At 39.9% G+C, this 16,210-nt stretch overlaps 1 long non-coding RNA gene across 2 annotated transcripts in view; it reads left to right on the forward strand.

Annotated features, from left to right (window-relative positions):
- LOC142544955 (uncharacterized) overlaps positions 1–13,666 on the forward strand; it is a 28,463-nt gene extending 14,797 nt beyond the window's left edge. Inside the window, exon 3 of one of the 2 annotated variants that reach the window (XR_012820163.1) lies at positions 13,263–13,666. This is a non-coding gene — a long non-coding RNA (uncharacterized LOC142544955). The remainder of the gene's footprint in view (positions 1–13,262) is intronic. The other variant, XR_012820164.1, reaches the window with a different exon arrangement.
- Positions 13,667–16,210: the final 2,544 nt, after the last annotated feature.

Here is a 16,210-nt window from a genome sequence, read left to right on the forward strand (position 1 = left end):
ATTCGAACCATCCTTAGACAAACAAAACCAGAATTTTCGAAATCCAATTCTGCACTATGGGGAGGTTGCTGTCATTTCGTTTTGCTGAGGGAAAAATGGCTTAAACCAATGGACTAATCCCTTCCTAACACACCCTATAACATTCCTAGAAGCAGCCTGGAAAGCCTGGACTCGAGCCAACCACCTGAAACCGTCAAAAGAAGCCAAGCCGTGAGGAGCACAAGGAAGACAAACTTTCTGTACATGTTTCAAAAATGTGCTGTCAAATATTTCGGTTTTTACCTCATAAAATCTTGATCATGAAAGGTTTAAAATCATATTATAGCTTGATTGAAGAGTGAAAGGAAAAATATAAACATGCCTTGGTTTGTTTCGAATGAAAAACAAACGAAACGACGACGCGGCGCGGCGGAGACGGAGTGTTCTTCTTTCCTACTCGATTTTTCTCTCTTGTTTCTTGCTAGGAGTCTCACGATTTTTGCTCTGATTAAGCTCTGAATTTCGGTGATAATGGTGGGGACAGAATGGCTAGGAGTGAGGGGAGTTTACTAATTAAATGGGATACAAAATGGCAAGCTCCTCACTTTCTATCCTAGTTGTTAGCTAGATAAGGAATGAGGTGTCATTAGGTGGGATTGAGGGGTGATATGATGACCGATTCCTCCTACTCAAACAAGGCTAAGATATTGATTGATTATTAATTAATGGTGATTAAAAATGAAAGGGTTATCATACCAAGAAATAATAAGGAAAGAGTCAAATGTGATGAGCTGCCAAAGAAATATTAAATCACCTATGAGGTGGTCGAAATTATGCTATTAAGTGGAGGAAAAATATTGCTTAAATAATGTATTTTAAATCTTTAGTGTTTTATCTGCCCATTAAATATTTTAGTGAATTGAGAAATTAATTATTGAACTTTATTTACTACTTATCTCAAATTATTAAATTATTTCTCAAACATTCTTTTACATTAAATTGACTTATTATTTATCTTAAATAAATTCTAAGAATATTTTCTTAATATTAAATTTTATCTCAAAACTCCAACTCCAGTCCGGCCTCACTTAATTAACTGAAAGGATATTAGTTAAACTACTGCATAAAAAAAATAATTAAATTAAAAAAAAAGAATTTAGTTACTCATGCAATAACATCATTTTAATTTAAATACTGGAAATTATGCATGGCTTAGACGTAGTCCGATTTACGGGTTCTACAACTCTCCCCCCTTAAAAGAAATTTCGTCCTCGAAATTAAAACTTACCGAATAACTCGGGATACCGACTCCTCATCTCTGGCTCAGACTCTCACGTAACTTCCTCCTCTGAATGATTAAGCTATTTGACTTTCACTCGCTTAACCAGCTTGTTCCGAAGCTTCTTTTCCTGTCTGTCTAAGATTTGCACTGGTCTCTCTTCATAAGACAGGTTCGGAGTGAGCTGCAACGGCTCCAAGTTCAACACTTGCGAAGGGTTTTCCATATACTTCCTCAGCATAGAGACGTGGAACACATTGTGTACTCCGGCCAGATTCGGCGGAAGAGCAACACGATAAGCTAACGTCCCAACTCTGTCGAGGATCTCGAATGTTCCAATGAATCTCGGACTGAGCTTCCCTTTCTTCCCGAACCGCATGATACCCTTCATAGGTGCTACCTTCACAAAAACATGGTCGCCAACGGCAAACTCTAGCTCTCTCCTCCGCTGATCCGCATAACTCTTCTGTCGACTCTGAGCTGTCCTCATCCTATTCCGGATCTTGACTACTACATCGGCAGTCTGCTGAATAATCTCTGGACCTAACTCTGATCTTTCTCCTACTTCATCCCAGTGAATAGGAGATCTGCACTTGCGACCATACAGTGTTTCATACCGAGCCATACCTATAGACGACTGGAAACTGTTGTTATTGGTGAACTCCACTAATGGCAAGTTCGACTCCCAACTCCCAGAGAAATCCATAACACAAGCGTGGAGAAGATCCTCCAAAATCTGAATAACCTGCTCTGACTGCCCATCTGTCTGAGGGTGGAAAGCTGTGCTAAATAACAAATTCGTACCCATAGTCGAATGCAAACTCTTCCAAAATGAAGAAGTGAATCTGGGATCTCTGTTAGACACTATAGAAACTGGAATACCATGAAGTCGGACTATCTCCCGGATATACAACTCTGCATACTGAATCATGGTGAAAGTCTTCTTGATAGGCAAGAAGTGCGCTGATTTGGTAAGACGATCAACAATCACCCAGATAGCATTTGATCCTCTGACTGACTTCGGCAAACCGGTCACAAAGTCCATGGTGACATTCTCCCACTTCCACTCGAGAATGGGAAGAGGCTTGAGCATACCTGCTGGTCTCTGATGCTCTGCTTTCACAAGCTGACATGTCAGACACTCGGATACAAACCGTCTGACGTCTTTCTTCATACCAGGCCACCAATACAATAACTACAGGTCTTTGTACATCTTCGTACTCCCAGGATGAATAGAGTACGGCGACATATGGGCCTCAGAAAGAATATCTGCTCGGATAGAACCACTGCTAGGAACCCACATTCTGTCGCGATATCTCACTATACCGTCGCTGACTGTATACAAGACACTGCCCTTGGCCTCATCCCTCTGCTTCCACTTTGTCAACTGCTCATCTACTGACTGACCACTGTGAATATGATCTAGAAGAGAGGACTGAATAGTCAAGGTAGATAGGCAGGGAACTCTACCTCGAGGATAAGTCTCTAGATCAAACCTCTGCATCTCAGACTGAAGAGGTATCTGAATCGTCAAATGAGCCATCACTGCGACCTTCCTGCTCAATGCATCCGCAACTACATTATCTTTGCCCGGGTGGTAGCTAATGTCACAGTCGTAATCCTTCACTAACTCCAACCAACGTCTCTGACGCATGTTCAGCTCCTTCTGTGTAAAGAAATACTTGAGGCTTTTATGGTCGGTAAATATCTGGCACTTCTCCCCATACAAATAATGTCTCCAAATCTTCAAGGCAAATACCACGGCGGCCAACTCTAGATCATGGGTAGGGTAGTTCTTCTCATGGGTTTTCAACTGTCGAGAAGCATACGCTATCACTGTAGAACCCGAAGATCAGATTACGTATAAGCCATGCATAATTGCTACTATTTAAATTAAAAATGAATATTTTATATATATATGAAGTGTTTGATTTATTTTAATAATTTTAAGTCATGATTATTTATTTTAAAGGTAGATGTTTAGTTTTATCTTTTCAGGATAAATACGCGAGGCCGAACCCGAGTTTGGGGATCAGAGATAAGATTAATAATAAGATTAATAATAAGAAAAATATTCCTAAATTTAAATTAAGTCAAAGAATAATTTAATTTAAAGAAAAAGAATGTCTTTGGGATTTAATAAATTAATTAGAGCTAAGTTGGTGAATAAGTTCTTTAGGTTAATATATAATTAAGGTTTAAAGTAAAATGTGTAAACAATGGAGGATGAATTAATCTAAGTATAATATATTCAAGAAATTAAACATAGCATTTGAATATTTAAATTTGAGGTCATGCAATGCCATGTAAGAGCTTATCCTAAATTAAGGTGTTAGTTCACTAAAATGTATAATAAGTATTTAAAAACCTTAAATAATAAAAACGCAAGTTTTAAGCCATAATATACCATGCAAATGAGTAATAATATTCGGTCAAGACAATTCAAAAATTTTAGTAAACCCCATTCAAGTCACTCCTAAATGGCTTTTATAGTATATTCATTTCCCACTTTTAAGTTATCAATTATGAGTAATGCAAAAACAATAATTCACCTTAAAATTTTTCTCAACCCATTAGCCTAACATAAACGAGGAGTGCAGCAAGATTTAAAATGAAAAGTTTCGGCAGCAAGAAGGTGAAAGAAATCCAAGTGCCATTCAAAATTCCCCCACTTGTAACCCCCATCTAAATGCACTTCAAGACCCATTTATCACCTCTTGTAACCTTCATCTTCTTTACCTAGCAGCCTCCATCCACAAACTTCGAAATTAACAGAAGGATCAGCTGATAAAAATCGTGCAACAGCAGCAGAAATAAGAAGAAGAAACCAACTCCGTTCCGCCGCTCGTATTCATCGTATTGATTTGTTTTCTTCAAAACAAATTCCAGGCATGTATATATGGTTTCTTTGCTCTTCAATCAAGTCATATTAGATATTTTAAATCAGTATATGATCAAGCATATGAGATAAAACGAAATATACCAGCAACTTGCAAGAAATCTGTATAAGGCACTCACGGCTCTTGTTTTTGTGCTTCACGGGTTGGATTTTTGTGTTGTTTACAGGGGATTGCTCGATTCCAGGCATTCATGGATGCTTCTAGGAATGTTTTAGAGTGTGTTAGGGTGTTTTTGGTTCGTTGGTTTACATCCATACACGCACAAACAAATAAATGACAGCAACTTTCCCTTAGGTGCAGAAATGAGTCACGGTTTTGGTCATTTGGGTGGTTAAGGTGAGTGTTCGAATCTTAGCTGTCCTAGGGACTGTAGCCATGGTTAGAACCCTCACTTATCATGTCTAGGACGTGACCAAAGTGTCTTTTCAAAGCCTGGTTTGTGGTTCCATCAGATTTTTAAAACAGCATCACAAGCATCATTCGATTTCTTTTAGTTTCTGAATTGTGTGAGTATGGTTTCGGTTTTTGGGTGTTGGACGGATTGTGGTTGGCTTATAGCCCATAGCCATGGTTCATACAACACTCCATTATGTCTAGATCGAGCCATGGTCGATCAAATGACCCTTGGAACGAGACAAGACAGTAAAATATATTTCATTACAAGACTCCACCCCAAGGGGTGCTCTCGGCTGGTATTCTGTTCTTGTTCTAGGCGGTTGCTTGGGTTGTGGTTGGCTTTTAGCCCTTAGCCATGGTCCAAGCCATGCCTTAGGATATTGGTAAGAGTCCTTGGTTGGTGGTTCAAGCCAATGGTCATTAAATTTCAGAGTTTATACCACAAATACACAAGCTGCTACTGCTGGATTTTTGACAGCAACTTTCATTTCGATTTTGTTGCTTGTTTGAGTTCTTGGTTGGCTTTTAGCCCATGGCCTTGGACTGGACAGTACCTTAATGAGTTAGGAAAGTCATGTTTTTGGCCGTTTGTGATTCGGTTGAGTTTTGAGGTCGCACGAGAATTTACGGTGCAAGGTGCCAAAATGACTCTCGGAAGAGTGTTTTATGTTTTTGGATTCCATTCACCAATTTTCGTGTACAGCTATCATCATGAACATTTTTCAGTAGGTTAGGGGTATTTTTAATCATGGTTAAATGTCGGTTTAATGTTGGTTCGGGTTGGTACGAAGCCATGATTAAAAATCAAGTTATTGGTTCTAATCATCTCGTTTTTAGTTCGATTGTTAAGTTTTTGTCAAGTTAGGATTTATTGCATGTGTCACATATTAGAATTAAGTCGCAGCAAGCATGGGAACGATCCAACTCATCCGGTAAAAATAAGTTTATAATTATATTACGTGCATAAAAATATAAAATGTTTATTTTTGAGATATATGCGATATGTCTTGTGGCCACCTTATGTTTATGGGTTTGGAAGTCGGTAGGCGCAACCGAGGACCTCTCCACCCGGTGACTTACGACCGGTTTACGATTATGTATGGGTATGGATATCCAGTCCAAGGGCTGTGGTGATCTCTACCGCCCAGTATACTGTGGTTTAGTCTGATCAGGCGCTCACGTTATGTTATGGGCCACTTGCTTAGAAACATTATCTCTACAAAAAAATTATGATATGATATGACAGAGCTCTATGGAGCAAAGCTTTTACGTGTGATTTTCAGATATGCACGTGGTTATAATTATTCATGATACGATTTTCACTGCACGTTTTACGATACTTTATTTTTACGTTGCATGCAATTTTATGATATATATTACTTGTTATTCACGATATATACATGTTGAGTCTTTAGACTCACTAGACTTGATTGTTGTAGGTACTGATGAGGTCGAGACGGAGGGCGTAGACCAGTGAGCTATCTTGTGGCAGCAGTAGAAAACCCGAGGACCTCATGTTTTGGTTTATGCACCTTTTATTATTCAAACTCAGTTTTAATACGTTGGATTATTTTTAAATTGTTGTTTACGTTGGATTATTTTTAAATTGTTGGTTGAAAACAATATTTGCTTCCGCTGTTATTTTAAAGTTAAAATTATTTACATGTTTATTTTATAAATGAGGCAAGATAATTATTTATTTAGAAAATTTTTAATAATTCCGCTAAAATATGAATACGAAATACGGGCCTTTACAATCACCTTCCCATGCTGCATCAACACTGCGCCCAAACCGAGCTTCGAAGCATCGGTATACAAAACAAAATCTCCGGGCCCTAACGGCATGGCCAAAACTGGTGCTGAGATAAGAGCTTGCTTCAAAGTATCGAAGCTCTTCTGACACTCATCGCTCCACACAAATTTAACATTCTTCTTTGTAAATGATGTGAGTGGAACGGCAATAGAGGAGAATCCCTGAATAAAATTCTGATAATATCCTGCTAGCCCGAGGAAACTGCGGATCTCTGATGCATTCTGCGGCACAACCCAATCTCTGACTGCTGCAACTTTCGCTGGGTCTACCTCAATACCGCTGCTAGAAACAATGTGGCCTAAGAATGCCACTTTCTCTAACCAGAATTCGCATTTACTGAACTTTGCGAATAACCTATGCTTTTGCAAGGTCTGCAACACAGTGGTCAGATGTCTGCTGTGATCCTCCTGATTCTTCGAGTATACGAGAATGTCTTCTATGAACACTATCACAAACTGGTCAAGATACGACTGAAATACGCGATTCATGAGATCCATGAAGATCGCTGGCGCATTCGTCAAACCGAACGGCATCACAAGGAACTCGAAGTGGCCATAACGAGTCCTAAAAGCAGTCTTGGAAACATCGGCATCTTTCACTCTCAACTGGTGATAACCGGAACGCAAGTCAATCTTCGAGAATACCGAAGCTCCCTGCAACTGATCAAATAAATCTTCAATCTGCGGAAGTGGATACTTGTTCTTCACTGTCACCCTGTTCAACTCCCGGTAGTCAATGCAGAGCCTCATAGAACCATCATTCTTCTTCACAACCAAGACTGGTGCGCCCCATGGAGAAAAACTCGGGCGAATGAACTCCTTGTCCAGAAGTTCCTGAATCTATTTCTTAAGTTCTGCCATTTCTGTCGGTGCTAGTCGGTACGGTGCTTTCGAAATCGGAGCCGTACCTGGCATAAGCTCAATAGAAAACTCCACATCTCTCCCGGGTGGCATACCAGAGACGTCCTCAGGAAAAACGTCTAAGAAGTCTCTAACAATCGGAACATCTGAAGCTGACTGACTGGGTGCCTTGGAGACAGATATAAAAGTTGCTAAAAACGCCCGACACCCTCTATGCATGAGCTTCCTAGCCTGGACACAAGGTATAATGCACGGTAAAGGAAAGTACATGTCTGGTTCGAATAAGAACTGCGTCATCCCAAGAGGTCAGACTAGAACATATCTCCGCTGGAAGTCAATCAAAACACTGTTCCGCAATAGCCAGTCCATCCCTAGAATGATGTCAAACTCTGGCATCGGCAGTACGATAAGATCCGCATAAACAAGATTGCCATGAAGCTCGAGGTCTATGTCTCGGATCACATTGGTAGCTGTCATCTCATCTCCAGAAGGCAGTACTACTGAATACGCCACATCTAACCCAACGGTCTTGACCTTGAGGAAGTTAGCAAAGACTTCCGAAATAAACGAGTGAGTAGCCCCTGAATCTATCAAGGCTTTCGTAGCGGAACCGGATATAAAAATTCTCCCTGAAAGATTGGAACTCTAAGTTGAACCCAATAATTACAAGAACTAAACTTATAGTCATGAAAAGGCCAGAGTTCTCCTAAACTAAATTCCCAAAAATAACACTGATTAGAGCATGCAATCCTATCGTCAATTCTATGTTCAAAATATTAACCCAGATTCCCAAAACATCGAATTTCAAATATAAACTTAAAGCTGTAAGATACCTAGTCATGAGCATGGTGTCTGGGTTCGTCTCCGCTGCATGGAGATCAAAGACTCTGCCTTGGGTAGGCAGACTTCCCTGTGGGCATTGCGGTAGCAAGTGGTCTGGACTACCACACTTGTAACACTTCCCGGAACCATACATACATGCTCCAGGATAGCGGCGTGAGCACTTGGGACAGATTGGGTGCTCAAAGGTCCTTGGGACTGCACGTCCTTGTTGCAGCTGCCTCTGACCTCTGTTCTTGGGTGGGCCGTGGAAAGGCCTCTTGTTCTGATGCTGCTGCTGAGGAGGAGGAGGATGGTGTGGTACTGGAACCGGTCGCTTACCCTAACGATCCCTCTCAATGTCATGATGGTCCTGCTCTGCAGCTAGAGCTCTGGAGATGGCAACATCATAAGTAGTAGGGCCAGCCACCCTAACATCGCGGCGCAAGATCGGCCGCAGACCATCCATAAAATGCCTCAGTTTGGCTACAGCATCATTGGCGATCAGGGGCACAAAGTGGCAACCCCTCTCAAACTTACGGATGAACTCCGTAACAGTCATATCTCCCTGCCTCAGGGTCATGAACTCCCTGGTCAATCTGGAACGCACCTCATCAGTAAAATATTTGGAGTAGAATACCTCCGTGAAGCGCGTCCAACTCAGTGTAGCCAAGTTCAAAGCTACTGATGCTCCTTCCCACCATAGGCGTGCATCTCCTCCGAATAGATAGGTGGCACAACGAACTCTGTCTGCATCTCCAAGCTCCATGAACTCGAAGATAACCTCGAGGGACTTAATCCAGCCCTCGGCAATCATGGGATCAGACGTCCCTGAAAACTCCTTCGGACGCATCTTCATAAACCGCTCATAAGTAGCCTCGGGCCCTGTCGGCCTGGCTGCCACAGCATTGTTCCCCGCAAACTGTGCGAAGAACTGAGTCATCCCAGCTAGCATCTGGGCATTCATGTCAGGTGGAGGGGGTGGAGGCCCGTTCCTCTCCTGTCTCTGATCCTCCCTGTCCTCCTGGCGAGGCTCATCATCTCTCGCACGCTCAAGAATGCATCTAGGGGGCATACTGTTCCATACATAACCCATACGTAACTAACATGCATAATTTCCATAATTTCTTTAAAATTTTAAATAACTACTGAATAATCAAAATCTGAACATAAAATAGTTCATGAGAACATGTTGTTAAAATATTTCATGCTGTAAACGAAATGCGTAAACGTAAAACTTACATACCAAAGACGTGACTTCATGAGCTTCTCGAGGTCACTAGTAGTACAACCCTTTACAAGAACATAGGCTCTGATACCAGCTGTAGAGGCCCGAAATTCGTACTTGAAAATTTGCGGAAAAATTTGAAATTTTCTTTTTAAATAATTAAAATGCCTCATAAACTGATAAAAAGATTCAATGTTTAAAGTAGCAGCGGAAGTAAACAATGTTTTCAAAATAACAACTTAAAATAATTCAACAAAATAAAAATGCTGAGTTTGGAATAAAAATAGTAAGTGCTGAAAATGAGGTCCTCGGGTTCCACTACTGCCGACCCAATATGGCTCACTGGTCCCCGCCCTCGATCCCGACCTCATCAGTACCTACAACAATCAAGTCTAGTGAGTCTAAAGACTCAGCATGCATATATCGTAAATAACAAGTAATAATAATAAAATTGCATGCATGGTAAAAATATCATGAGTCTGGCGTAACGTAAAAATATCATGTCATGAGTAATTATAATACGTGCACAACTGAACTGAAAATCATAAGTGAACTGGTTGCTCAATCGAGCCCTGTAATAAAATAACATGTCATAAATTTTCTGTTGAGATTATGTTCTACGCAAGTGGCCCCTGAACTGAACTGAACTGGATCGCCTGATCAGACTAAACCACAGTATACTGGGCGGTAGAGATCATCACAGCCCTTGGACTGGATATCCGTACCAATAAATGAACTGAACTGAACCTGTAAGTGACCACCGGGTGAAGTAATAATCCCATGATAATGAAGTGACCACAAGCAATATCGCATAAATCTCAAAAATGAATATTTTATATTTTTGCACGTAATATAATTAAATAACATAATTAAATATCCTGTATTAATTTTACCGAATGGGTTGGATCGTTCCTAGGCTCGCTGCGACTTAAATCTAACATGAAAAATATGCAAATGATTTACTCGCTCAAACTTGGTAATTGACTCCAAAAACGAGACAATTACGCCCAATGACTTGGTATTTAATCATGACTCCGTGCCATCCCGAACCAACACCGAACCATCGTTTATTCATGATTAAAATACACTTAAAATGATGAAATAATGCTCTTAACATGTCAGTATTTCGAAATTTGGTGAATGGAGGCCAAAAACATGAAACGCTCTTTCGAGAGTCACTTTGGCACATTGCACCGTAAATTCTCGTACGCCTTCTAAACTTGACCAAATCACAAACGGCCAAAAACATGACCTTTCTAACTCAATGGGGTACTTTCCAGTCTAAGACCATAGGCTAAAAGCCAAACAAGAACTCGAAACACACCTCTGAACCGAAGCACAACTTGCTGTCACAAAAATACAGCAGCGGCGCTTCCGTTTCTTTGCGTTGTTTGCGAGGTTAATGGCCATTGGGGCTTGAACCACCAACCATAACCTCTTCCCAACATCCTAAGGGTTGGATTGAACCATGGCTAAGGGTCCTAGGCCAGCCAAAATCCAAGCAACACCATGGATCACCCGAACTTCCACCTGAGAGGCGAACCTGTGCGCGTGGGGCGAGTTGCTTCGTTTGATGTCATGGACCATTCCAGCGGCCATTTGATTGACCATGGCATGATCTAGACATCAAGGGGTATGGTATGGACCGTGGCTAAGGGCCAGAAGCCAACCAAGATCCATACCAACCTAATAACCGAACACCAACTCATGCAGAAAATGAAAGGGATCGAAGGGGGCTGTTCTTGTTTATTTTTAAAAAACTGATTGGAACGTGAACCAAGCCATGAAAGGGAATCTTGGTCACGTCCTATACATGCTAGGAAAGGGTTTAAACCAGGGTTACAGGCCCAAGAGCCAACCAAGATTCGAACCATCCTTAGACAAACAAAACCAGAATTTTCGAAATCCAATTTTGCACTATGGGGAGGTTGCTGTCATTTCGTGTTTCTGAGGGAAAAAGGGCTTAAACCAATGGACTAATCCTTTCCTAACACACCCTATAACATTCCTAGAAGCAGCCTGGAAAGCCTGGACTTAAGCCAACCACCTGAAACCGTCAAAAGAAGCCAAGCCATGAGGAGCACAAGGAAGAAAAACTTTCTGTACATGTTTCAAAAATGTGCTGTCAAATATTTCGGTTTTTACCTCATAAAATCTTGATCATGAAAGGTTTAAAATCATATTATGGCTTGATTGAAGAGTGAAAGGAAAAATATAAACATGCCTTGGTTTGTTTCGAATGAAAAACAAACGAAACGACGACGCGGCGCGGCGGAGACGGAATGTTCTTCTTTCCTACACGATTTTTCTCTCTTTTTTCTTGCTAGGAGTCTCACGATTTTTGCTCTGATTAAGCTCTGAATTTCGGTGATAATGGTGGGGAGAGAATGGCTTGGAGTGAGGGGAGTTTACTAATTAAATGGGATACAAAATGGCAAGCTCCTCACTTTCTATCCTAGTTGTTAGCTAGATAAGGAATGAGGTGTCATTAGGTGGGATTGAGGGGTGATATGATGACCGATTCCTCCTACTCAAACAAGGCTAAGATATTGATTGCTTATTAATTAATGGTGATTAAAAGTGAAAGGGTTATCATACCAAAAAATAATAAGGAAAGAGTCAAAGGTGGTGAGTTGCCAAAGAAATATTAAATCACATATGAGGTGGCCGAAATTATGCTATTAAGTGGAGGGGAAATATTGCTTAAATAATGTATTTTAAATCTTTAGTGTTTTATCTACTCATTAAATATTTTAGTGAATTGAGAAATTAATTATTGAACTTTATTTACTACTTATCTCAAATTATTAAATAATTTCTCAAACATTCTTTTACATTAAATTGACTTATTATTTATCTTAAATAAATTCTAAGAATGTTTTCTTAATATTAAATTTTATCTCAAAACTCCAACTCCAGTCCGGTCTTACTTAATTAACTGAAAGGATATTAGTTAAACTACTGCATAAAAAAATAATTAAATTTAAAGAAAAGAATTTAGATACTCATGCAATAACATCATTTTAATTAAATACTGAAAATTATGCATGGCTTATACGTAGTCCGATTTACAGGTTCTACAATTTATAATCGATTAATTCGTTCAGTTTTGTTATCATAACGATGTGGGATATGTGGGAAAAGAAGTTTTAATTATTATATTATTTAATGTGTAGGCCCCACCCCATTAAATCATACCTAACATGATAAGTATGTTTTGGTTAAGATTTGGTTGATTTATGGCCTTACAACCGAGCTTAGGTCCAAGCTGGAATTAGTAAATTGTTTTTGGCTAAAAGTTGAATATTTATTTGATGGTAATTAATTATTTGCCACAGGTTTTAGTAGCCAGGAAGCACCGAGGAGTTTATAAACTATTGTGGTAATTTAATTTGAAGGTTAAGGTACGGATTGATCGATTCTTTACAGCGTCTATAACAACGTGTAATTAAATTGATGTGATTTTATGAAAACTATGTGTTTATGTGCTCTTTGTGCTGTTTGGGTGTATTTTAGGATTATTCCTCATTTTTAAAAATAAATGTGATTTTTTAAATATATTGGAATAATTTGTGAATTTATATGCATTGTTGAGCACGCATTCATATCGAGCCATGACTCTGTTGTTTCCGATATCTCTGTTTACTCTTGGATGAGTTATTTAGACATCAGAGCCGAGGGCGTTTGAGCGTCACACCTCTGATGACTAGCGGAAGGGCCGAGCAGTTCTGCAACTGACACCCCTGACGCAGATGTGCAGGGCCGAGGGCGTATTTGACAAGTCACACCCCTGGCACATGTGGCCACAGTTGTTGCTTTCGTTTCTTTGGATCCAGTTTGATACCCGAGATTATTGGTACCCTACATGCATTGCATTGCATTGATTTTATTACATGTCATTTATTTATGCTGTAATTTATTTGATCTTCAGACTAGGGTTTGACCCCTGTCCCTCGGGGCTGCTGTGGTTTGTTTTGTGATTCCATAGCAGGTTATACAGGTGGTTCTGATGCAGCTGGCGGAGCGTCTGTCAGTGGAGCCCAGTGAGTCGGTTTGAGTTTGGAGTCCTCAGATATTTATACTATATATTGAGTCATTTGCCGAGGAGATGCCTCGTGTATTTGTATGGTTGTATTTTAAGTGTTGGATCCTCTTTGGTGTGATCGAGCCTAGCCGGCTCTGTGTGCGATTTGGTATTCTGTTTGTTTTATTGGACTTTATTTTCGAGTATAAAGGTTTTGTTGTGTTGTTTTGAATTTTTTTGTTATGTCCTATTTACGGGAAGGTCATGCCGAAATTTCTGTAGGCCCCAAATGGAAAATTTTTACTCGTTTTCGCTGTTTACGCTAATAAATCCTGGTTGTTTGATAATTAAAAATTAATCAGGAGCACGGGCCCTCACAAAAAGTGATGATGGGCGAATCACCATTGTCGTCTTCGACCCCTGCGGAGGCATCGGCGATGTGCTCATCCGACTCCAACCATCCTTTTGCGGCAAAATCTACATCTGACAACAAACCGCGAAAGCCACGTCCGTATTGCGATCATTGCTGGTGAAAGGGGATCGATTAAGGTGCCCCAATACGCAACCGAAGTTTCAAAATTTGTTTTTCAACAAGAAAACCGAGCACCCTAAGCCTATAGTGTGTAGCAAATATAAAACACCAAAATGTCATACATAGGGCGTTAAGAAAAATATACCTATCAATCTCTTGAGATTGATGATGGCTCCAACTAAGGTGTAAACACCTTAGCTCTTGAATGGCAAGAAGATCTACAAGCTTCCTTCCTTCAAAATTAGGCCCACCACTTGCAAGCTAGATCCCCTCTTATTTTGCACTAGAAAAATAAAAGGATTTTTCTTTGAGAAGTGTTTTCTTTCCTCAACAATTGAAGAAGAAAATGAGAGAAAAATGAAGGAGTATCCCCAAAATTTCGGCCAACTCAAGCTCATGGAATGAAAGGAAGACTTTTCTTGGTTTAGCAAAAAGGTTATGTTGTCCCAAAAGCATGCCATGCCTTGGACATTGAAAATGTTGTCTCCCAACCTTTCATCTCCCATGCATGCAATTCTATTTGGGCTTATAACAATTACAAGGTCCATGGACTTTTATTTAAATATCCCAAACATATTTGAGTCCATTTAAACTTTACTTGATATTAATCAAGTCCACTAGTTTAATAATTATTTCTAATTGGGCTCTACAAGGCTCAATGTTATTTAATTAATCCAACACTTGAATTAATTTAATTATTTGGACTCTACTAGGTCCACTAGTGTTTAATTAATTCAACACTTGAATTAATTTAATTTAGTCCATAATAATGTTTATGAAAATCACAATTTTCAAATACATTATTTGTTTGGCCAACTTTTAATTTAGGAACACTTCCTCAAATTAAAAGTTACATTCTCCTTATAGAAGTCATACTTCTATATTATTTATGCTTATAAACTCCTTTATAAGCCGTTCAACATATTGAACTATTTTAACTTCTCAACGGGATCTAGAAAGCTAGCACTTGTGTGGCCCTCAATGGTTCATTGATACAACTAGCCGTGGGTTCACATCTCCATGTGATTCGGACTAAACATGTCCTTATTCGAGCATACCCCAATTGCTCCATTCTTAATTATCAACTCCTTGATAACAAGAACGTCAGAACTCAAGTCTGATAGTACCCAACCAATCATATTAAACGCCTAGTAGCATCGCTTACATGATTCCCTAGGTATCAAATAATAGTGCCTGCAAGAACCATTCAATTATGGTTAGCGTACAGTACGGTCCCTTCAACTCATATATCCCGACCGATTCGACAACCATTGGTATATCGAGAGTTGTCAATGAATCGATACTATGTGTCATGTCGTAGTTGCATCGATGTTGTAATCTAAGAAACCCCTTTCTTAATTACCACCATACTCTGATCAGATATTTCAAACTACATGCACATGAGATCACATAGGATATCCATACCCGAAGGTAAGCGGTGAATCCCCGACTACAATGCATCGACTCCTATATGTTTCGACAAAACACCCAACCTTGCCATCTGATGACCCCATGAGAGTCGGTAAACAAGTCAAAGTGTAATGCTAGCACATAGAGTCTCAATGTTGTCCCGGGTCATAAGGACTAATGGTGTACAACCATAAACTAGGACGTTTCCACTCGATAAGTGAGAACCACTTGGAAAGTCCTTTATGGAGGGTTGTTCAGTGCACTCTACCAGGAGCACCTATCTGCATGCTCGGACATCACAATGTCCCCTACCAATGAAACATGGTATTCACATCGCAGATAATAGTCTCGAACTCGAGCGGCCTATATCCTTCTTAGCGGCGGCTGAATCGACTAGGAACTGTTTAGAATATACAGTATTCCAAATATGAGTTTCATGATACTCATCATATGAGCATCTCATATTCTTTCTACTATTTGTATATTCAAGTACTTTATCTATGCAACTAGCATGGGTATACAGATAAAGAAGTGCCGAAACAATAATTTCAAATATTATTAAAATAAAAATTGTTTATACATAGAGTTTCATTGTGAATACTTGGCCAACACTTGGCTCGACGTGCACCTACTCTAACAATCTCCCACTTGCACTAGAGCCAACTACCCATATGCTTCAAACCCATCAATTCGCGATTCTTCTCGAATAATGGTCCAGGTAAAGGCTTAGTTAGTAGATCAGCAACATTATCTGTGGAGCCGACTTTGTCAATCGACACTACTCCTCTTTCCACAATCTCTCGGAGGATGTGGTACTTTCTCAATACATGTTTGGACTTCTGATGAGACCTTGGCTCCTTTGCTTGAGCTATAGCTCTCGTGTTGTCACACAACACCGGGACAGAAGCAACTCCATAGGAACGACGTCCAACTCTTGGACGAAATTCTTTATCCAAACAGCCTCCTTTGC

This window comes from Primulina tabacum, chromosome 5 (genome assembly GCF_025594145.1).
Source record: "Primulina tabacum isolate GXHZ01 chromosome 5, ASM2559414v2, whole genome shotgun sequence".
Classification (NCBI taxonomy): Eukaryota; Viridiplantae; Streptophyta; class Magnoliopsida; order Lamiales; family Gesneriaceae; genus Primulina; species Primulina tabacum.